This window comes from Accipiter gentilis, chromosome 33 (assembly GCF_929443795.1).
Source record: "Accipiter gentilis chromosome 33, bAccGen1.1, whole genome shotgun sequence".
NCBI lineage: Eukaryota > Metazoa > Chordata > Aves > Accipitriformes > Accipitridae > Astur > Astur gentilis.
In genome coordinates this window covers 5,744,288-5,769,196 of record NC_064912.1, presented here as the reverse complement: position 1 = coordinate 5,769,196, position 24,909 = coordinate 5,744,288, and the positions used below count along the sequence as shown (strand labels likewise).

General features: G+C 36.4%; 1 non-coding gene across 1 annotated transcript; it reads right to left on the bottom strand.

The window, feature by feature from the left end:
- Window positions 1-309: 309 nt before the first annotated feature.
- TRNAK-CUU (transfer RNA lysine (anticodon CUU)) lies at window positions 310-382 on the bottom strand. Its single transcript has one exon. It is a non-coding gene; the product is annotated as a tRNA-Lys (tRNA).
- Between the last annotated feature and the right edge of the window lie 24,527 nt (window positions 383-24,909).

Sequence of the window (24,909 nt, the reverse complement as noted above, 5' to 3'; positions counted from 1 at the left end):
TTGCCTGCCCTTCCTTCCAAACATGATAAACTCCTTTTTTTTCTTGAGTCCTAGCAAAAGCTCCCTGTTCAGCCAGGCTTGTCGTTTTCCTCAGTGATTCGACTTGCGGCACATGGGAATAGCCTCGTCCTGATTCTTAAAGAGTGTCCATCCCCCATGGACCCTCTTTACCCTTCAGGACCATCTCCCAAGGGACTTTCTCAACCAGTGCCTTAAAGAGGCCAAAGTTTGCCCTCCGGAAGTCCATAGTAGTGGTTTTGGTGACCACCTTCCTTGCCTCACCAAGAATTGAGAATTCTGAAAGGAAAACGCCCAACGTGGGGCTCGAACCCACGACCCTGGGATTAAGAGTCCCATGCTCTACCAACTGAGCTAGCCAGGCCTGTAGGCACACAGACTCATCTTTTCAACCAAGAGGGTGAGAAAAGATGGCCCAAAGGCTTACCTGATTCTGCCGTGTCCCATAGAATAGGCTTTTGAAGCTAGTCCATTGAAATAAATATAGACTCCCCCTGAATTCAGTGGGCTTTTGTCCAGGCCAATACTGAACATAGCTAACTGGCACCTCACTGACAAGTTCAGAAGTATTGCATTTGATGAGAGTGCACTTGACATATACTACGGGGTTATGCACTCTGCTATACACAACCGATAACGTATCTTTCTTTTACTGCAATGGCGAACTCCAATAAACAATTCTGTATGACATTAAACATGTTAGTCTTACTTACTTCATAGGTGAATTTATGACTGGGTCCAGAACAATCATCAGTAAATAGAATATACTTCATACTATCATATCTTTTAGAGTATGAATCGTTTTTAAGCATTTATTTCCTACTCATTTTGGCAAAATCTAGTTTCATATATTCCACTAATATTGCATTAATAATCTTTTAGTTCCATTTAATTTTTTAGCAAATTAACATAATGAACTACACTTGAAAACTACTCACAATTTCATTAAGATATTTATTTCAATTTGGTAAAATGAATCCATAATAAGTCTACAAAAAAATCTATTAGCAAAGCCGCTGTATTTCCTGGCATGTTTTCATTACTGCTAATAATCTTGCTGAAGTCAATGGTTCAACTTAAGAACTGTGAGTCGCTCTGTAAGGATCCATCCCAATGATGAAATACAGTATTACAGACTGTAAAACAGGCATATTATAATCTGGGGCACAGGGGCCTTCAAATATTGGCGAGGCCTCCCACATGGCACATCAGACCTTTCTAAGGTCATCACACTACCCGAATAACTTTAGTCCCTCAATAGAGAGGCTGAAATGCTGATTAAACTAATTTTTTTCCTGTATGACTAAAGCCAAGTTGGGTCCTAGAAAGGCACTGCTGATACAGGCAGAATGACCACGTTTTAACTGAATTTGACCTAAATTTCTTCCGTGCCTTTGAAAAACTGTCTCCACGGGCGAGTTTTTCCTCTTTGAGATATGTGTGGGAATACTCTCTGACCAGGTTCTTTTAAGATATTCCACACATGGAAGGTGTAATGTTTAATATGAAGTTCACTTATTTGAAGATACGTGATGTTACACAGGACTTCCAATTTAGCATAGTGTTACAAAATATGCTGAAAACACAACACGAACATTAGCTATGCTTAGAAAGATATAGCAATTGCAATACACATTTCAATCACAACACCAATGTTACCAGTCTCTGTAACATACTCACCACCATGATGTGGCTCCAGTTGTTGGGGAAAAAATGTGTGGGTTGAAGCCAGATCAAAATTCTCTTGCTAGTTGCTGAGTTTTTATACCATATTGGGCTGTACCACTTATTCACTCTCCCCATGTTGGTCTGGCTAAGTCAGGGAGCAAAATTTACACTACCTGTTTCCACTCCACTGTTGACAGCTGTTTATCTAAGAAAAAAAAAATTCCACCCTTCTCTACAGCAGCTGTGGGTCAATCACACCCTGCGTTATTCTCTGAGCTTCACAGGCACAGCACATTTGCTCATCCCCCCTGAGCCTTCTTCTGTTGCAGGGGTTTAGACAATGTCAATATTCACCTTCTAAGGGTTTAGTCAGTCACAAGCACTAAGTACAAGTTACTTTTAACTTCTTATTCAGGCTTACCAAAAATTACTCTAAGGTGACCTGAGAAGGTGGTTGAAGTTTTTGATTATCTTCTCTCTGGAGGTTAAAGAACTCCTAAACTCCCTTTTTAGCATTGAATGTAGGCACATGTGCACACCTTAATTCAGAAATGTCAAGTGCATTATACACTTTCTCATGCTACTGCTGAGGACACCTTGGAGATCTCAAAAAAAAAAAAGAATTTTCTCAAGCTTTACCAAATATTAAAATGGCCTGCTTCCTCTAAAGTGACTCTATATCATCTCATTTGAAAAAGTTGATAGAAAAAAAAAATAATCAAAGGTTCCGATTTTTTAAACTTATTGCAAAATATCTTCCTCACAAACTGAATCACAAGATTAATTTTCAGTTACTGAGATGTTGCAGTCCTACCTATTCTTTAAATGTAACTATTTTCAAGGATAAATGCACTAAGACATTATAATTCATAAACAGAAATAAAAAAAACTTCCCAAATAGATCTTGGATCTTCAATATTACGAGGGAACAAAAGAAATCAACACTTCCCCTTCTGTCTCCTTGTGAACACACACATCTCTCTTCCCAAGATAAGCCTGAATAAAAATTACTGTTCTGAAAATCCCTGCAACTTTGTTGGAGTTTTGACTTGGATTCACACATTTGTGAAGTCATCAGACTCTTGGAAACACTGCATATAATTAGCTGGATTTTAAGCAGCTTAAACTCTACACCCACAGAATATTTCTCAGTCTTCACATGTATAGGACAATACAAGTATCAAATCATAAAAGATCACAAATCCTTGGGAGGTGGCTACGTTACATTATAAAAGGAACTCTTATGGGAATGTAAGAATGAAAGAAAGATTTTGTTTGGTTTGTTCTCCACAACACTATGGAAAGGATAAAATAAACATTTTAAGTAAAGACAAGATTGATGATAATTGCCCAAAAGAAAATATCTGTAAGCAATACTGATCAAGAAGGGAAATTATGAAAAAAACCTCAACTCTATGTTTATGACAATTTCTTCTCTAAGTGTAATGTCTGAATGAAGCAATCATTTGTCACATAAATTACATTCTCACAACAATCTTTCACTGAGGACTTGAACTTTAACCAAAGCGTGTGGTCACTTTTTATTGCTGCTTCATTTTATTTGAAGGCTCACTTTCTCCCCCAAAACAATGACTCCTGAAAGCTTGTTCTTCCTCTTCTAGTTAAAAGCATATTGGTGTAAAAAAAACCACCAACCAAACACCAAAAAAACCCCAAACAAACAAAAGAACCCAACATTAATTTCTTAACAAATCTTGAAGCATGCAGATCAGGTAATACAATAATAAGAACTGATGACAATACAAAGTAACACAGTAATTTAAAAAGCCAATTTCTATCATCTATTCTTTTCTCAGTTTCTTTAAGTACCTAATAATACAGAAAGTTTTCTTTTTAAAATATGAAAACCATTGAAATGTTCAAAATTTTTGGAATGGAGTAAAATAATTTGATGTCCAGCTTGTTACTTTCAGTACCAGTCTCACAAAGTCATGATATAAACAAGCAACTCCAATCCAATGAGATACAGAAACTTGTCTCCTGAGCCAAATCAAGGAGCTGAAAAGCAACTTCAAGGATATTTGCAAGCTGAAGACTTTTACTTATTTGCAGATCTGTTAGAGAGGAACGTGAAAAAAAAAAAACACCAAAACTTTTCAATCAGTTTAAACATTAATTAAGAAAAAAAAGCAGAGGTTAAATAAACGAGGGCAATTCTCTTCTTCTATGACAAGTTTAAGTCCAGTCATTACAGTTTTAACAAAAACAAAGTCTTTTAATCATAAGTTGCAAATTAATAAATGTTTGAACTTGTAAGGATAAATCTGGTGAAACAAAGCACACTTTAAAAAATCCTAGTGCAGTCTGAATAGTGACAACAGGTGAAAAGAACTATAGTAATGTTTTATCTATCAGTGACATGAATAGCCACAGATCTTTTTTTTTTACCTCTCTTCTAAGCACCAGAAGTACAGTGAAATTGCTGAGTGACATGACTGAAGTCATAGACCTGTAGAATGTGCATGTTCAAGTCAATGACGACAGCTGTTTTCAAGGTGAAGCTGCTGAATGATAATAAACCTAACCAGGTTGGAAAGTGCAGGTAGACCTGCCATAAAAAGTATTGTATCATTTGTCTCTGATACTGTAGCCAATATTTGTGCAGCTTTCTTTACATGGGTAACATATTTATTGAAGGACATAGTACCATATAAAGAAAGCAACAGCTATACCTTTTCAAACGAACACTCACCAGTTTACTTTTAGGTCATGAAATGCCTAGACTACAGGATATAATTCCAGCTATTTATATTTCCATTAAACTGACTAAATCATGAGAGCAGATCTCATCTGCTACTGAATTTCCCCAAGTCGTCAGTGCTCTGAATGTCTCTTGACCTTTCCTTAAGCTCATCTAACTTAACAAACAGCCTTTTGCTAAAATTAATTTCTAGTAACAAATCCCTAAAAAAACCCACAAAAAAAACCCTAAAAAGCTAAACCCAACCATTTCTTTGAAAAGCTGTGGCAACAATTTAAAGGAAGCAGAAGAGAAATAAGCTCCTGTTGAGTCAAGGTGCTCTTGATTATCATCAGAAAATGTCTGCAGCCCCATTTGATAAGATACACCTGAATGCAGGCTTATCTGTTTGCAAATAGAATCTCTTTTGAAACCTGTGTTCCTGTAGATAGGAAACTGGCAACATGTCTGTCTGATTATTGGATATCACAAGTAACAGGTGCCCTCACACAGCGAGATCCACAAGTTAACATTACATTTTGATACTTGGGTATCTTTTCCACTTGCACTTTGCCAAAGCACAAGAAAATTAAAACATTATGCTCTTGAATAAACGTGGCAGGACAGAATAGGAGTGGTAAACTCAAGAAAGAAAAGGGACAGGTGGAGAGCTGGGCTTGTCAAACTGATGCAAGGATTTCATGTCTTGAATAAATGTACTTCACTCACTGTTCGATTACAATCTTGGAAAAAAATCCGATTTTGAATAAAATTCAAATTTTATTCATCAATAATATTTTATAGAGAGGACTATCCATTTCTATGATCACATCCCACAACTTCATCCAGCAATGAAACATTTATGTCTTAAAAGTTATTAAAGTCTGAATTGATCTGTTCCAATTGAACATCGCAAACCCAGCTTTTTACCCAATGTTCAATAACTATCAGCAAACTGATCTCTGAATGGTATGTCATATTCCTGAGATTAAATTCACATGATAACTTCAGGTGAACTGACATTTCAATATTCAAAAAGAGTTGTTCCCTCAGAATCATAGAATTTGAACTTCTTTTTCTATAATTGTTTTTGCTTGCCCAATTACATTATTCAAAGAAGAATTAAAAATTTAGCTAGAATTTTCAAGCTACTTGCGCTTTCATTCCACATTTCCTCTCCTAGTCTTCTGCCCTTCTCTGACAGATGTTGCCATTTCTGAGAAAAGGGGCATCTGAGGTACTCATAAACCACCTCCGTGACTTCAGTCTGGTGTAGCAAGACAAACTAAATCTGTGATAGACAAGGTGAGAGCAGTAACCATTTCAGACACCCAGTTTCAATGTGCTGCCAAATGTCTGTCAGAGCCCAAAGGCATGTTAGCTCTAAGACACCAGTACTACTTCTTAGCAAAAGCATCTGTCTCAGCTAAGACACCTTTTTAGAGGGATGATAAAATAGACTTCGACATTTATAAACCAAGCATATGTATTAATACCTAAAGTTCAAGAGAAAAAAACCACCAAGCTGGCCACATTGGTAACACAACATACAGTTGCACTTTTTCTAACAGGGGAAAAAAAGGTAGCGTATCACAAGTAGCTTCTGTGTGTGGCTATTGACTAGTTGACAAAACCGGCAAAAAATCAATAGCATTTTCTATGAGAAGTTAGATAACTTCCCAATAATACAAAAGAAGGGTCTGCTGAGAAATAGATGTCATCTCTGCTGATGGCTTCACTACAAATATTTCACTTATTTATTTCTGCTTCTTGGAGAGCTCACTAAGTTCAGTCCTAGTACCAACACTCCAGGGAATAAAAGAAAATAGTATTCCCATATAAAAGGAAAAGGGAAGCTTCAAGCCACAGGCAATGCTGCACACCTAGCACTTTGCGTGCTATAAATACCCAAAGAACTACCTAAAATTTTTGAGAAGCATTTCCTGGTGCAGAATTGATCTGATGACGTAAGGAGAAGAGGCTCCCAGGGTCAAATCTTAGCACATTCTGTTTCCCATAGGACTGAAATCCTGTTATGCTTCATCTCTTGTTATAGGCAAAATGGAAAGCGCCTGATAACCTATTAATAAAATAACAGTTGTCATCTGATTTTTGTACATAGTCCGTTCATGACAATGACAAATTTCAACAGATAGTTAAGAAGAAAAAAAAAACAGGAATAGCTTGGTCAGCAAGATTTAAAATGTGTAAACCAAGATTTTGAAAAGGTAGATACATTCTGAAAAACAGTCCCTGCTGTAACAGAGGGTCAGGTGGTCTATCTGCTGCAAATGGACCACGAATATTAGTCAGGTGCACTTCTAATTTTCAAATGACCAACTGGAAAATTGCAGTGTTTATTTACATTCATATAGTCACATGCAGCTCATCTTACCAAAATAGATTACAGATTTTTTTTTCCAATATGAAATGGGTATTTGGGGGAGGGAGTTAATTTGAAAATTATAGTAATTTTGCTTCTTTCCATTTCAATTCTTTGTGCAGCATTTCTTTGTCAATAGCTGCTATCCAAGTTTTGCTATCTAAGGAAAAATTAGTGACAATTATTTTTAGGAGAAAAGTGAATAATTTTCCTTTCTTATCAGCATAGGTTCTACTCTTTGTTGTGGCTTAATCTGAATACAACTGCAAATTTAAAAGTATCTTATTTTTTACTGCAGGAAAAGTAATGAAATCAGGTTTGTATTTGTGGAGCTGCTTTAAAGTATTAAAGTAACTTGATCCCCAATGAACTTAAAATTTTAATTCATTTTACCTTATGCTGGCTGTGGAAGAAGTCAAATTTTTAAATGCAATATGACATATGGCTGTTCATTATTTATACATTCTGTAGCAGACTATAAATTTTACTTTGGACATATATCGAAGCACTGAAACCATTTCAGTTGCAAACACATAAATCATAGTTACAGTTATTAGTCTAAATGTAATGCCACCCAGGTTCTAGATCAAAACCTTTAAAATCCATTATAATTGACGTCTGCTGCATAACTTATGTCTGATTTTATTAAAGGAGCTCATTATTATTTATATCTTTGAAACGTTATATTCCTAGCTGTGTAACCAGTTAAATGTGAAAGATTTGAGGAATGGGGGGAAAGAGGAGGAGACAATAGTCTACAAACCAGGAAAAAATAAGGCTGTAATAGAGGACAAAATGTTCTGAAACGAAATTACTTAATTCATGGTGTGAATTAGCCAGCCTGCACTGCACTAGCGACTGACGTTCATTTGGGACAAATAAAGCAGGAGTTCTGTATTGGCTAACTTCCACATCAGTGAAAAGGCTGCAAAACAAACAGCATTCCCCCATGCTACACGTTGACCATTGCTTTACAAGACGGAAGGAGGAAAGCTTTTAGACAGTCCCTATAGCTTGAAAAATCACTGAAACAAAACAGAAAGGCTGAGAGGCCTTTATAGATTTATTAGAAGGCTTTTTGCTGATGAGCTGTTTCCTTTGTGTAGTTGGGATGCTAAGTGCACTCTGGGATATACATTTTGTAAACATGAGCAAGTCCTTTGCTTTTATTCTTCTGCCAAAGTGGCTGAGCCTGTCTTTTCTAGACCATGGAGACCCTATCATTCCCTTCCTGCTTTTTCTTTTGTGTTCAAGAATGGCTTTTACTTAGCTCTAAAATGTAGCCAGAAGAAACAAATGAGAGAGCAGCTATGTCAGTTAAATGTCTACGAAAGACCCGATGCTGCTATCTCTAAAATCAATGACAAGACTTCAAAAGACAAAAGATCAGACTTTTAGATGGTTTGAAGTTTGCAGTGAACAAAACAAATCTCTGAGACACTGTAAATTATGTATACGTGAGTTATTAACACCTCCCCTGGTACGGAGAGGAAAGGGCATAGATGTAAACCCAGGCCCAGCCTGGGTGGGGACCAAAACCACTTAGTGACTGATTTGCTTGGAACAATAGAGGACTTTATTGCCTAGTCCACCTCAGCCTTGTCTACTTTTTAACTATATTTAGCATTACATATTTAGCATAACATGTTTATATTATGCTTATGTTAATTATAAGATGTATTTATGTATTTAACCCCACTTAACCTTCTTCACATTAGCTGAAGAGAAAAATAATCAGGAAAAAGAATGTTACTCTCAATATCTTGCTTTAGTTTAGCAACAATATGCAAGAAAAGGTGATGAAAAAAAGAAAGGCTGCATTTTGAGTATAGTAGAGCTGGCAATACAACTGCACAGTTTGATATCTTCCTTGAGTTAATTTCTGAGTTTGTCATACTTGGCCTACATACAATAAAATATAATTTCTAGAGATAATTCGCGTATTTCTGTAACTGTCAAAGTTAACCATCGCTTTTTTATTTATTCTTTAATACTTAATATTTTCTTTTCTTTAGAATTTCACAACTTAAGCCAGAGGCAGATCTAGACTTTGATTTGCTCATGTGTACAAGCAAGGAACAAAAAATTGTTTTTGCATTTCTTGGTGCATGATAGAACAGATTCCTAGTATTGTATTTTTCTGAGGAGGATGCCTAGTTGGTACACAGTAGTACCAAGAGTGTATTAAACAGTATATATAACTACGTATGAAATGCTTGTCTTCTATTACAAAGAGAAGGGGTATGGACTTTCCCTCTGGTAGGCCTAGACAATTTACGTTTCCTGAAATCAAGAAAAACTCCAGGAAGAGGAGAAAGGGAACAGAAATAAGCTCCACTTGCTTAAAAAAATGCAAGCAAAGAATATATCTTAAACTTGTATTTTAAATGTAAAGTGAAAGAGAGAGGTATTGCTAGTGAGTATGAAATGCTAAAAAAGGAAATGAAAAAAATCCAACACCAGTTTAATAGCAAGAATCTTCACTTTAAAATAGGCATAATAAATATTGACAGTTTTTTCCTCATGATTAATCCCATCATACAGAACTGCTTAAAGAAAATTACACCTTTCCTCCTAATTAAAAAACTACACTTCTTGTAGAATCCTTTTCATGAAATATATTGTCCATTCCCAAGTTTTACATCAAGCTCTTTTAAATTTTCCTTTGTCCCCAAATACTAAAGTCGGTTTCTATTCAAATAAACTTCACATTTCAGATAAAGGAAAGTTCAAGTGTTGACATAAAGCACAGGAGGAACTGGCCACCTAGACCTTGAATCTGGATAATTTGTAAATCTGTTTGTGTAGGCTAGCAGTAATAATAAAAACTCATTAATCATGTAAGGCTGTGGTGCATGTTACTCTACAATAGCCCTGCAGCATTTCTTTGCTGTGGGGACAATATGCTTCATAAACTCAAATTAGTGTGCTGCAAAAGCTAATTGAATGCATGTGTGATACTTTGCCTAGGGATAACATACACCCAAAAGTCAAATGGTCTTACAGCTTTTATTACTTGGTTAAAAGCAGCTGACAGGCTTCTGTGCAACCCAGCAAGTCAGTCTATAAATTATCTGATTTTCTATTTCTTTTCTGTGAGTGGCTTCATTTTTTATTTGAGTATGCAAATTGTCAAATGAAGGGAAAAGACTAATCCATTGGTTATTGGCCAAATTTGAGCTCAGTGTGAATTTGTGAACTGGAGGTACTCGCACTGCCCAGTTCTGCTTGGTTTCCCTAGGCTTCCTTGCTTTATACCTACAGGAAACCCAAACCCCAAGTGATAGAGTGACTAATTTAGGTTGTAGCTTTCAGATATTTAGATTTTTAGATAACATCTTCCCGTGAGTATTTTCTGGGCCACATCTGTGTAAGTCCTAGAAGACCCACTGATGTTCTTCCTCAGGTCCTCTCTCTGCGAGAGGCCTGATAAGAGATATAAGGTCCAGAATGAAAACAGAATCTCTATCTCATGAATACCAAAAAGCTAATAATCTGTATCTTACTGCCCATGCAAATGATCTTGTTGCTGGATGAGTAGTTCACTGAGCTTTGGTTTTGTTTTTATATTAATTAAGTTCATTATAAGATTATGAGCCTGTAGAATGATTAATGATTATTATATTTACTGGACTATTTACTAATATGACTCAAAATACATACAATGCAACAAAGCGTTTACCTGGCATAATAATATTAATGCCCTATTGTATTTGTGTCCTACCACAATAAAATAAATGGACTGAATGCATCCTGAAGATTAAAACTTTCTTTCCCAAAAGAGTTAGCCCAAAAGGTCTAGCAGAATTCCAATTCAGGGGAGAAAAAAAAATAGTCTGATTTTACTCTACTAGTTACCTTTACAGTAAACAGTATTTTTGTGTAGTACTGCTGCTGACATAACTTAGAATGTTCTACAGAAAAAGAGGCTGTATTTCAGATTTTAGTGATTTGTCCATGTTGCATTCATTCAATGGAGATAGAGGCAAGTTTTTAATGTTCGTTGTTCTTCAAAAAGTTTCTTGCCCTGTGTATAGGTTTCAGAGCTTATTAGAAATTTGGAGTGGAAGACCACATATCCGGTGTTTTATACCATATTTTAAATATCAGTAAACTTCAGGGAATCAGAGAAAATATTGTCCAGAACACCAAGAATGATTCAGATCCATGTAGTTACCGCTTTAAGTTGGCAGTTGCGTATGAGTCATGACAAATTAGATACCAACGCTGAGAAATCAGGAAGATTTTGTTTTCATTTCAGAAATTACATAAAATACAGCTATTGCTTTTTCAGAGGCTAACAGAGTATGTGAAAAAAAAATAATTTGTAACCTATAGCTGCAACGATTGAGGAAGACGGGCAATAAGAGTGTGAATGTCAAAGTGGCCAGAACTATGCTATTATTTTGCAAAGCTCCTCTAGCAGAAAAAAGGTGCTGTCAAACTAGCGTATAGTCTTTTCCCTCTACCATGACAGGCTTGCTTATTTCACTTGGTTAAATCAAATTATGGCTCTTTAAGCCCTCCAGGTGCAACACAGCCTATCATAGTCAAGTTGACTTCTTTCTGCATAATCAAAAATTAAACTAATTCCACAGTGTTCTGTATAGTTGATCATTAGAGGGATATCTAAAACAAGGCAAAAAAGATGCAATGTGACTTCAAAACTGCCTTGAACCAGTAATGTCAACAGCAAATTGCTTTTGACCACTCATACACTCAGGTACTCTCAAGCCCTGAAATCCAAGAACAATTAACCTCCTAATAAGAATATATTGGAATGTATTTTAAATTAGTTCCTTCAGTTTTGATTCCTACTACTACATCTGATATTGGTGGGAGACATTTTCTCTAAAGGGTGTTTTTGCACACTGTTTTTTCATTCTTCTTAGGTTAGACAGCTATTTAGCTTGTCTTCAGCTACCAAACATAAGTGTAGGAAATTGCATTAATTTGGCAGTTATTAGATTTGTTTAATGTTTTTTTCACCTCTTACTATTAAATAACTGGATCTGAATTTTAAAAGGCAAATGTCTTGCTGTTCCTTAGAAGGGTATTAAGAAGAAGAAATGGCTAAGATTTGATTTTATGAAGGCTTACTTTGTCTTTCTACAGCTGGAACTGTTGTCCTATGTCACTCAGTTGTCCTAACAGCTGCTAGCTGTGGGTAAATATGAAAATGAAGCTTGCAGGGTATCTGGATTATGGTTTTTGTCAAAAGTTTCAGCATTTTACTTTATCTGGTAAAAACAGATTTAGTATTTTTTTCCTCTATTGTCCAGTTTGCTAATTTGTTTAAAAATTCTGTTAAGTCTTTTGCAATATGTTATTTTCTGTAGCACTGAGTAACACCTTCCATATTTTTTTTTCTAGAATGAATAATAGATCCTAATCCATATTATCAAAATTAATGCTGAAGGAATTTTAATTCTTCTAACATTCAATTTAAAATGTTGCCAAATGCCCTCAACAGTTATAGTCATGAAGTGATCTACTTATTAAGGTAAATTTTGCATTTTCATTCATATAGCTGGCCTTAGAAAATAGTATTTTTTCCATCCAAGAAATTAGATGGAGAGCATTTTTAGTAAGTGTGGCCCCCAAAATAACAGGTTTATAGACCTTCGATAATATACTGTAAGAGACATTCTGTTGAGAAAGAATAATCCTATAAAACACTTTTAGTTCCACAAAAAATCAATTTTCTTAAATAAGTGGGAAAGAACAAAATTTATCATTGCCCTACTCTGTATAACATGAAAGGCAATAGTGAATGTATGAATGTTTTCCCTCTGAAATGGATTTACATCAGAGGCAGATGATTAATGTATTTTAGAGGTCAGACAACCTTCTGAGCAATGTCTCTACAAAGTAGTGTTCACTGCAAAGATTCATTATTCAAATCCTGTACCCCTTACTCTCACTTGTGGCCCCCTTTTAGTAACTGGGACTCTCAATCTGTATCAGCTGGCTGAAAAATCTCATCAACATTAGCTTTTGCTAAAATATGCTACTTCACTGAAACTAGAGTTTCAGAGATAGAACAGGTTTAACAGTTTTGTCATAAGAAAAGGAAGGAACACGAAAGAGTGCTCAAATATCCTTTGCCTACAGGCCATGGCACTGCTTCTAAGCATAGGATAAATGATGTTGACAACTGTTAGCTGGGCTTTTTGTGGTGGATTCAGAGTCATTTGGGATGAAGGGTCTTCAAGCAGGAAAGGGAGCTGTGGTGCATCACATTCTGTTAGGGTCCAGGTAGTACCCTAACTAGGGACTCCCTGAATGTATGCTACGTTTGTTTTGTACATGAGTAGTATGTATTTTTAATTCATTTCAATTCATTGGAACGCTAATAGAAATAATAACTGACAAAAGGACTGGGGCCCAATACTTTCAGAATTTGCCTTGATGTTAGACTATAATTGTCAGGAGGCCTGAACAGTGCAACAGAAGAGCAGAGCAAGGGAAGGGAAGAATACAAATAGGCCATATACACCACAGCAGCAATGATGGACTAAACAACCAGTCAGCGTAATTTTACGATGAACAGTGACAATCTCTTTTCAGGTCTTTATCTTCCTTTAATTCTTACATTACAAAAACTTTTTCTTCTAGCATCAACACTTTCAAACACAGTTAATTGCAAGACCTGTCCTCTTATTTCCTTAAATTCTCTGTCCTGGGTGCCACAGTTTTTCTCAGATTGTCCCCTCTACCTCCTCAAAGCACCGCACAAATAGGTTTGAGGATCTGAACTGTGACAACCGTTCAACTCAAACAGTTTATTCGGAGCATCTGACTCAGATTGCCAGGTCTGAGGTATCAAATGATCCTTATGGGTCCCTTCCAACTTGAGAGATTCTATGAATTCTATGAAATCCATATATACAACACCAGGGTCATCTGTCCATATAATTCAACCGCAAAGAATGTAACAAAGAGAACTGGAAAATGAAGCATTCATATTACTTAAATCTTTAAAAGCAAGCTGACGACATTACTTGTGCACAAGAAAGTCCTATAGTTCCACATGTCAGAAGTGCACATGTATTACTGCAGACATAACTGTTAACATTACCATTTCCACAGATTCCAGAATTTTTTATATTAACTTTTCTATTTTTTTTAACTTCAGCAAAATGAAGAATATTCCTTTCTTAAAGATGACAGAATACTATAATCACTGCAATGTGTCATTTCTTTCTGCTATCACATTATGACACTAAATACCTTCAGTATTATAGGGGTCAATGTATGAAATGCACATGGCAAATCTCACAACACATTAGATTTTGGAAAATACAACAATATGCTAAAGTGAGCCAAATATAAATGAAAGGCTTTGCCATCCCAGTTTCAGTGTTACTGGATAAAAAGACGACAACAGATACAGCTATTGACATAGTCAGAGGAATGGACTTTGTGGCCTCCTGAGCTCTACTTTCTGTGATCAACTTACTGTGCCAGAGCTTGCTCACTCTTCGAATGAGTGCATGGTGGGTGAGAGCAGACCTCCTGCGTTTTGCTCTGTTTTCTTTCTAGTCCCAGCAGCCAGAGATCTGCTGGTGACCCAAATTAAACTTTTGACAGCTGGAGACATTTAAACTTGAAGCTCAAACCGATAAAGGAACATGGACTGTCTTCCAGAAGTAAAGCTTACATGTTAATACACCATATAGAAAGGTAGTCTGCGTTTTACATCCCATTTGATAAACAGGAAACAAACTTGGCACAAAAAGTTTTTAATCAGTGAAGCTTGCTGCAGTATATTCATTACTGTTACAAAATAGGATTACAGTTATTTTGTGATAGAGTTGTATGCTTCATATATTTTTATTGTTATTTATTTTAAGGAATATTTTTATACCGAGGCATAAAAGATTATATGCTATTACTTGTTTAACAGTTAAATATGACACTGGCAATATTCATCAATGTATTCCAACTATCATTCCTAAAATTAGTTTTCTAACAGACATTTAGGTAGCTGGACCAATTTTCAGAAATGATGAACATCTCCAGTTTCCACTAGCAACTCAGTCTCTTTACTCTGTCGATGTGTACTTCTAAGCACAAATTTCAGAAATTACTTTTAGCTATTTGTGTTCAGAAAACTTGGAGCATGATGTTTCTCAGTACTTAGGTTGTGGTTTGGGTGTTTCCTCCCCCCCCCCTTTTTTCTGTTAACTCATCGGTGGTGAGTAAATAATTATGATTTCTGTTCAAAACACACAATACCTCTTACAATCTTTGTCTATAATGAAACCACACACACATTATAAGGACAAACTGTTAGGAGTTGTCAGCAGCAATCCTACATTTTCTGTGATTTTTCTAGATGTGACTAGAAAAGAAGGGCGGTTGGTAAATTTGAATTTTATTTCCTGCACACACCTCATTTTTACATCTGTAAAATGAGAGTGAATCTTCCTCTGCCATCTGTGTAGGTCAAGAAACTATGTAAACATGACACCTTTTCAAATAATGCCATAAAATCCTCTGTGGGAGAGATATCTATACCTTTACAGCCGCATCTTCTGGTTTCTCTAAAATTCATAAAACCTGAAATACTGAGAAGTCTGGTGCTGTACATTTGAAAGAGTTTATACCAAGAATAATTCTTTCATACATCACAAAAATCTTAAATAAATTTTAAAGCTTTAGTTCCGTTGTATTTCCTACCCATTTTTCACATGGCATAGGAATAAATTTTCAAGGTCCAAGTTTCCTGTAGTAATCTGTAACCCTTCTTTCCCGTGGTCACAGGCAAAGACAGGTGAACCACACAAGTTATCTTTTTAATACCTCTTTCTTAATGTAAGCATTGTCAGACAACACAGTCTTCATTACATACAAAGATCTTTCAAAATGGTATGACAGAAAGAGAGGTTTATGAGTTCCTTCGCTAAGCAAGGAAGATGCAGTAATTGAAAGTGCCCACGGGCTTGGAGATTTATTGTTAAGCGAAGTGTGCTGTAAACAAGAGTAACATTGAGGATTTGACTGTAATAATTCAATCTATCTTACTTTACAAAACAACATCTAAGTTTGCAAGCAGTAAGGTCTTGTTTACAAATAATTGCAGCCTTCATGATGCAGGCAGCTTTCAAAACCTCCAGATGAAAGAAGTTTTATAAAATGTAAGATATTACTACCAAAGCACTGGTCATGAGTGTGTAGTTTAAACCAAGTGCATTTTTCATTGAAATGGGTTCAACCTCTGTGCACTTAAGTATGTAGGAATGAGAGTAAACCAGCAAAACAGAGTAATCTTCCTTTGTGGCTGGACAAACAGATCTAGGTGGCATTACTGGATTAGGAGTTGTGAAGTTGCAGGACCAGATGGACTTCAAGATGACAAGATTTGGAGGCAGCAGTCATGTCACCCTGCACTAGATTCTTGAGTACATCTGGGCAGTCCCAGTCTTTCTAAAGTTGGTCCTTTTCTTTCTGTAATTTAAACACAGAAGTGTGCTACTCATAGCCACCCAGCTGGGCAGGCCACATCAAGAACAGGCAAACAAGCTCTGGTCTTGGGTGAACAAGTCTCATCTTGCAGTAAGTGACCATCATTTTGATAAAACAGCAGTAGGAACTATACAAAGCACTAAAATACACTAAAGGAATGTGGCAAGAAAGTGAAAACATGCAGTTATGGAAGAATGGGATCACAGCAATGTGTATTGTAAAGAATTTGGTTTTCTTTGCCTAGGACTTCTCTCTGTTTTAACCCAAAAATTGAAAAATAGCACTATACCTGCAAAATGAGAAATGCATATTAGTGTAAGTCTGCACTTTTTTCCTCAGGAATAAAAGGTGCTTCCTTCTAGATATAGCATTCATCTTAAATACATCCTAAGGTAAAAAGAGGGTGGAAGAGCTCATTTAACAAAATACTAAATACTTAGCACATACTAAATGTTCAGATCCCACCTCCTACACAGTGTGATGGAAGGGCTATCCTCTGCCCCTCCTTTCCCCTTCCTACTGCTTCTGGCACTGTATTCCATGAGCACAGCTGCCTGCCATTGAGTGCATATATACATTTGTGTAATGAGTCAGCACAATCTTTGCAACGTAGGCATTTATTCTGATAGAGTGACTGTCCCAGACCACAAGATTAAAATCTTCACCAGAGATATTTGATTTCATAGGTTGTCATTTTTACAGAAAGATCGCAGATCAGTCATGTGAACACAGAGCACTCCACAAAAATATCCAGACACACGGCAAAATCTGTCTTGGATTGGACAAGGAAAGGAAAAAAATAGGTAATCCACTTGATTTTACGTAGAAGTGTATGCTGCTCCAGAGGAATTACAAGAAACAATCTGGACCTTAAGGACAAAATTGTTAAGCCAGTACTTAACTGACACAGTTATTTTCCTATTACCTTTTAAGAGGGTAGGAATTACACTGCTACTATCTTTCCAACCTGCTGTTCAGCACAGCACTTGGCAGAAAGACAGGTAAAGCATGTGAGTTTGGGGTATGTAAAAAACATGAAAGCAGGTATTTAAAAATATTTTGAATATTTAGAGTCATCAGAATATATAGTTTAATTAAGCAAATATAAAAGGAGCATTAAGAGAATTATTTTCAAGGTTCTTATAATATCACCACCTTATCTGGATCTCCTGATGTTCTTGCTTACAGCACTCATTTATTCACCTACTTAGAAGTATTTCAGTTGCTCAGAGAATGAAAAGTACTCTCAATTCTGGTGCTCCTATTATGCAGAGGTAGTTATTAAGAAGATGTACTAAATAGCCTTTTACACCTCCAAAGCACATTACAATAGTGATAGATGGATGCACATGCCAGTGTGACAAGGGAAAAAAAAATGGAAGTGAACTAAAGACTGTTCCATTTTCATGGCAATTCCTTTATTAAGAGCCAAAAAAAATTAAAAAAAAAAAAAAAAAAGAAAAGAAAAAGAAAAAAGAGTCGATCTATCTGTAGTGGAGATGGTGACAATTAAAAAAAAGGCTACACCAATCATCTATTGATTCACTGCTGTACAACAGTCTTTATCACTAACCAAAAGTACTGAAAAATGTGGTTGCCTAACAAGGAGGAACAATCACTAGAAAGATTTTCATTTCCTCCTTTGTGTATAATAATGTCAAAGACCTTAAATACTTCTGTGATGGAGAACAAGATAGAAAGACATGGAGCAGGTCTTTAAATGCAAAGATACAAATATACTTTGTACCTATTAATTAATTCCATTCACACTATCCCTGTGAAATATTAGAGCAAATTTTATAAAAGAACAAATTAGGGCATAAAGAAATTTAGGTTCTTCAGCCTTTGAAGTTGAATGGTAAATTTTCTACTGAGTTGTTTCAGAATTGGGCGGTAGATTGGTCTTTAGATTGCACAATGAGGAACTGTCTCAGCCAAGATTGGAAAGGTAACAACGAGAAACACTTTCAGCAGTGTGTATTTGTTAAGAGAATTCATTACTACAGGAACAGATACAAGTAGTCACCAGAATGTTGGCCAAGACTTGCCACGTTCACCTGTCATTTAGAGCTTGCATGGAATTTATCCTGGTCTTTTAATTTTATCACATGATTTTATATAACTAAGTAACGTGATTTTGTCCTTCTTGTTCTCCCAAATCAAGTGCTATTACTATATATTTATTTATATTCAAGAACAGCCATAAAAACCTTTTCACCATATTTCTGTTTTCCTCTCACCGGCACTCACTAGCTTTTTGTTTTGGTTTGGTTTGGGTTTTTTTTTGTGGTAACGGAACAAAGCTAAATGAGTTTTGACTTTCAAGTCTTCATCTACAAAGTAGTTCTTACAGTAGTTACATTGCAAAAAGTTTTAAGAACAGTATATACTGGCCCTCAGGACAGATCAAAGCACGAGGGAAACAAAGTTGGGAGGTGAAATAGAGCTCATCTGGGAAATAGACTGCTTCTTTGTGGTCTAAACCTTAGAGATGGAACAGTTTTATAACCTGGAAGAGTTGATACCAGTGTGCTATTGGACTTTCAAATCAGTTCTTCTCCCATTTCCTACATCCCTTGCTACCTGCTTTAACAAATGCAAAATTTAGTCAACACTTGTAGTTTGTCAGTGAAAGCAAGTTTAAACAAATGTTTAGGCAAAAATCACCAGGTTGTCTGAGCATAGTTTCATATATTCACTGAAGACAGAATCAAAAGCCAAAGCTATGATTTCACCATTTGAGATTTGAAATGTACAAGCCTTAAGTAGTCAGAAAAGAGGAAAATCCAAAACTGAAGTGAAATGTGCAAGGAAAGCTATCTTGAAAGCGGCAATCGTTGCTAGATGTAGTGTTTGGTGAATGTATGAGCTGTGCTTCTCATCTTTCTCCAGTGGATAAACATGTATTTTAATGCAATTTGCAATGGGGTTTGGGACTTATTACCAGCTGTCAAGAGATCAGTTATTGAGGGCTTAACTGACAGTGGATAATTAGCTTCTCTATGAACGGTGATTGTGTTTCAGTCTGAAGATAGTGTAGTAAGAAAATGAAGCATATGGCAAAGTCAATTATGATTTTTTCTCAAAACTGTTTTTAATGGTATTTAACTATTGATCTGTTGGGTTCCAGTTTACTTTGATGGGTGTGCAATATCCTAAGAAGCTACTGTATTTAGGCTGTTTTCTATTTTAACTACTTATACTCTATTTAAACATAGAGAGATTAGTATATTGTTATTCCAAAAAAGGCTATTCTTCAGTACAATTTATGGAGCAAATGAGAACGCTTCACAGGGCTGCAGAATTATCAACAACCAGATTATAGTTTCGTTATGGCCTTAAGGCAGGCTGAGTGATCCCTATTACTTTCACTATTCAGTGGAGTTAATGCTGTCTTGGAAGCAAACATATTGAAAAGGTCTTCTAATGTGTTTTCTGAAAGTATTCTTTCTGCCTTTGTCAAGTAACACAATAAGAAATTATCATAGCATTTTAGATAGTAAGTACCAGCTGAGGACCACAGGGTTATCCTAAGAGGCAGAGCAGCACACAGCCTGGTGCTGCTTCCATACTTACATTTGCATAAAACATTAATTGTTTGCAGACATGTAGTACAGTAGGATGCCTACTGGATTAATAATCTTAATGTATTTGTATCACTCTCACACAGATACAACTAAACTCAACAATAATACAAAATGACATATTTTAGCAAAAAAAAATAGCCTGTGTCCTTATCCTTATTTGATGGTATTAAGATAATGTCTTGTTTTCTCATTTTTTCCTGGGTTAAAAATTTGACAGAAAATTTTTGAAACACTAACTGCTTTCTAACAATGATGAAGTAGTCCGAAGATGACAAGTGGGATTATAATTTCTCTTCTCAATCTGGCTATCAACTTTCTATGCTATATTGGCCAAACCAATGCTTTAATGTCTAGACGTTTAATTTCAGACCCTTTTAAAAGGTTGGAATTCCACAAGGCAGGAGAATGGAAATTTATTGCAATAAGTCATCAAAAGTTAAGAACCCAAATTTCCTAATCTAATTAGTTTAAAATTGATATTAAATCTTAGTGTTCTGGTTTCCCTAATAACACCAGACAGAAATAATCTGATTTACAAAACACAAAGTCCTCTGAAGAGAGGGTCATAAAATTGCTGAAAGTCTATTTCTATTAATGAAAGAAATTAATTCCTAACAGATTCAAGTTACAGATTTAAAGAAAAAAGGGACATAATTTGATGGATAAAAAACCATTTATTCTCACGTCCCACTGGCCTTTTAAGTCAGATGCATACCGAGGTCAACAACCTGGATTCACACATCAGGTTTGGATTTGTTCAGACAGTTAGAATTTTTTTGAGGAAACTCTTTTTGCGTACAACAGTGTACTAAATAGGAATCTTATTTTCTGTAGTACAGCACTATGTTATATAAGCATTGTACCACCATCCAACTATTCTCATGGATTAAAGAGAACTGTTATAACTGATAAGCTAATTCAATCTCTGAACACTTATTTTCCTTGCTAAGGAAAGAACGTCTGACAAAAATCACATAAAATAAAAATTCCCTTTCCTTCCTACCTTCCCTCTTCTCCAGGAGAAAGAAGCAGCAGGGCACTGTAAACCGAGACTTGCATTTCTTGGTATCCTCAAAGCGTCTATGGCTGTAGTTAAGGCCACACCAGAGAAGATACACCTCGAAGTGACTGTGGCTCTGGATAAGTCCACACCGCAGCAGGCACATCCCTGGAGAGACTGTTGCCCATGAAGAAGTCAACACTGGAGCAGGTACTCCCCTAAGGGACTGTGGTCTATGGATAAGTCTACGCCAAAGCAGGGGTGAGGTGAGGAGTTCCACCTGAACACTTGGAGGGTGACCCTCACAAGAAGCAGTGCAAATGCAGCAGTGACCCAACCTGATCTGGCTTTGGTGTCCATTAACTCCACACAACACACCACCTCTTCTGTCCTGAGTGACCACCATAACAGTTGGAAGCCTAAATCATGAACTGAATTAACTCAATGGACATTTTATGGACACTTTACAGGGATGGCCCAAAGCCTAACCAAGGGAGGTGGTGCATAAGGAGGATATATTGGATAGCATGGAACCTGAGCATGATGTAAATGGTATGGAATAAGGGACAGCAATTGTACTGGTTTTGGCTGGGATAGAATAGATTTTCTTCGTAGTAGCTTGTATGGAGCTGTTTTTTGGATTTGTGACCAAAACAGTGCCGATAACATAGGGATGTTCGAGTTACAGCTGACCAGTGCTCACATAGTATCAAAGCATTTTCTGTTTCCGACACTGCCACACCAGCAAGTACATGAGGGTGCACAAGTTGGGAGGGGACACTGCTGAGGCAGCTGACCCAAACTGACTGAAGGGATATTCCAGACCATATAACTTCATGCTCAGCATCAAAAACTGGGAAGGGGGCAAATTTGCCAGGGCTGCCATTGCTCAGGGACTAGCTGGGCATCAGTCAGCTGGTGATGAGTAATCGGGTTTTTGCATCACTTGTTTTTCTTGGTTTTGTTTTCCTGGTTTTCCTTTTTTTACTTATTAAACTGTCTTTATCTCAACCTATGAGTTTTCACACTTTTAGCCTTCCAATGCTCTTCGCCATCCCACTGCAGGGGGTGAGCAACTGGCTGTGTGGTTCTTAGCTGCCTACTGTGGTTAAGCCACGACACTTGGATAGGTATCACTTCTAGTGGGCTAGAGCAGAAACTGTCTAGTCTCCACACCCACCCAATACAAAGTGTGCCTGTTGATGCAATCACTGAAGATGTCCAAGTCAGCTGTAATGACATACCATTTTCTTTTGGATGCATGTACCCTCTTTTGGGAAATAATCTGAAATCTCAAAAGAAACTATACAAAGATTTAGGGTTCTCGAACTGATAGATTTATGGGCCACTAAGTCACTTCACTCTAGGTTTTTAAGAACAAATGGTAAATTTCAGAGGCCACTGATACAGCGTCTTTATAACAGCTGCTTTCCATGACTAACAATTTGGCCTGGATTGAATTCAGAGATCCGAGAAGTCAAAAGTGGGCACATACGCTACCAAAAGAGTATTTCACTGTGTAATGAAAGCAAAGCCAAAAGTGATAATATCCTTTTCCACTCTAATGGCTTTTATCTGTAGATCTCAAGATGCTACTGATATTCCACCAGTGAAGTACTCTATATTCAGCTCAGGAGGGGGTCAAGGGCACAACACCCATGGACTTTAAAAGTTTGCTGGACTGAGGCAGATGTATCAAAACATATTACTCCAGTTTCTGTCTTACATAATAAAATTGTGGGCCAAAGGAGCAGTAAACCATCAACCACCAGCCTGATAATTGCATTTCTAATGAAAATGTGTGCCCCTTTTGTGTCATTTCTACTGTAAAACAGCACGCTAGTACCCACTAGTGAACAGTGCACTCAGCAGAAGCATAACTAATAAGAGAAATAAAAATTATGTCCCTGATGGTATATTTTTTAATGTATTAAATAATGATTAGGGGCAAAGGGCAAATATTCAGCAATCAGCAAGCAACCGACAGGGAAAAAAAAGATACTGATTCAGTAAGTAAAGACCATTAAAAAATCTTAGTGTAGCCCTTCTCTGAAATCTTCTCCCACTCGTCATAAAAATACTGAAACATATCATCCTTCATTTTGATTGAAGCTAGTCTCTTCTCCAGATGTTAAGGCTGTTCTGTTATCTGTTACTATGTCATATATATTCCTGAAAATATACTGTCAAAAAGACAAACTTGCAGCTTGACAACTAAGATATTAAAAGGCAATTCCAGTTACAGTTGGCCAAATTTTTGATTAGCTCTTCAGCAAACAAAGGGCATTATTACTGACAGTAAGCAATTTCAGAAAAGATAGGTGTATGTCATAGCACAACTTGCAGACCTCTGTTGTGTGTTATGGTGTGCTAAAAGATAGCACAAGCGTCTCAAAGAACCTTGTTGCCAGACTTAAATAGAGACAAGGGTGAGAATCCAATCTGCTAAACAGAATTTCTCAATTGTACTCCTCTTTCATATTGAACATATTGAAATACTTCTATATACAACCACAACTTGTTGTTAGGCAAACCTAGATGGAATAGGATATCATTTGAGGGCCTTATAATATTTCTGATCCTTTACTAAGGTTGGCTGAAAAAAAACTGTACACAGAAAAAATGTCAATTATTTCTTCTATAAAAGGAACAGCATAATACAGACAAATGGATGTTGCAGGAGAATTGCCAATTATATTTGGCCTGGTTCAAAAGGTTAATGATGAAATATATCTCTGGCTTATATTTCAAGAAGAAAACTAGCAGCAAGGCAAAATTATTCATTATGAATCAAGTAAAAATGTTTCCTTTGGTCTTTCTCTAGCTATTGCTAACAATCCACTACTACAAAATGCTTTCAGCTGTTGAAACAGGTACCCTTAATCTTCTAAATTAAATTTTAATACTTTCAGACAGAATGCACTAGACTTTTTTTCCTTTATCTGCTACTTATATACTTCTAATGATGTAAGCAGAAGTGAAGGACATGGGAATGATCCTCATTAATCCAATAATACTTCATGGTTAGACCAGGTCACGGGAATATTTACAATAAAAAACTTCATTTGCTCTATGGGTTGGTTTGGGAAAAGGCAGTTAAAAGTGAACAATTTAGATAAAGCATCTCCTGGTAAACAAGCTGTTAAAAACAATAATTACTTGCACCATTAGTTGTGGTAAAGTTAAGGTGGTTTGCCAGGGTGAGACTGAGCAGAATGAAAACAGGGAAAAACTCCTGCTGTCCAGGGAATAGAAGAAATCCATGAAGTATTTTGAGGAGCCAGCCAACCTAGACTTCACTGCAGCTCCAAAATAAAACACACATGTACAGTATGAAATGCACAGCAATTAACTCTTTTTGAACTTCTAGGGAAAGATCAAACGCGAGGTACCGTACAATTTAAACATATAGCCTGTTCATCATGCTGTTAAGCTGCTTAGTTTTGCTGTTGCTTCTATTAAGAGAGTTGTCTGTTGACAGCTCCCAGAGAGAAGATGTGGAGACACCCAGCACACTCATTTGCTGCTGTGTAATTTTGGCTAATCCAAGACTGTCTCCAAGGCTAGGATAGCTCTTAAACCTAGAAAGGCTGGGCACAAAACAGAGGAAGTCATACTGAAGTTTCATGGTCCTTTCAACGACAATAAGAAACCAATGAAATAGAATACTTAGTTGAAAAGCTTTCCTAAACTGATTTTTTAAACTTACATTTTACAGTTCTTTTGAAAAAATTACCACAAGAGTAAGAAATATATTCCCCAGAGTGTCCATTCACATAGATTAACTGCTATTAAGACTAAAGGGAATTATACACAAACTCCTTTGTATCTTGACAGAATTTCTTCTTTTGGGAAAGAGTTGGTATCATTGCTAGTCTGCAAAGGTATAATTTAATAATTAGTTCACATACATGATACAGTAAGATTATTGAAAATATTTAAAATACTATTGTTATATCATGTACACACGTTCAATTCTTTCACGAGGGAAGCACCTAACAATGAGTTGCTGCCAGAAGAGGCACCAGCATTTACAAGAATCAAGAGCTTTTAGCCTTTTTTTTTTTTTGAGTACTTGCAA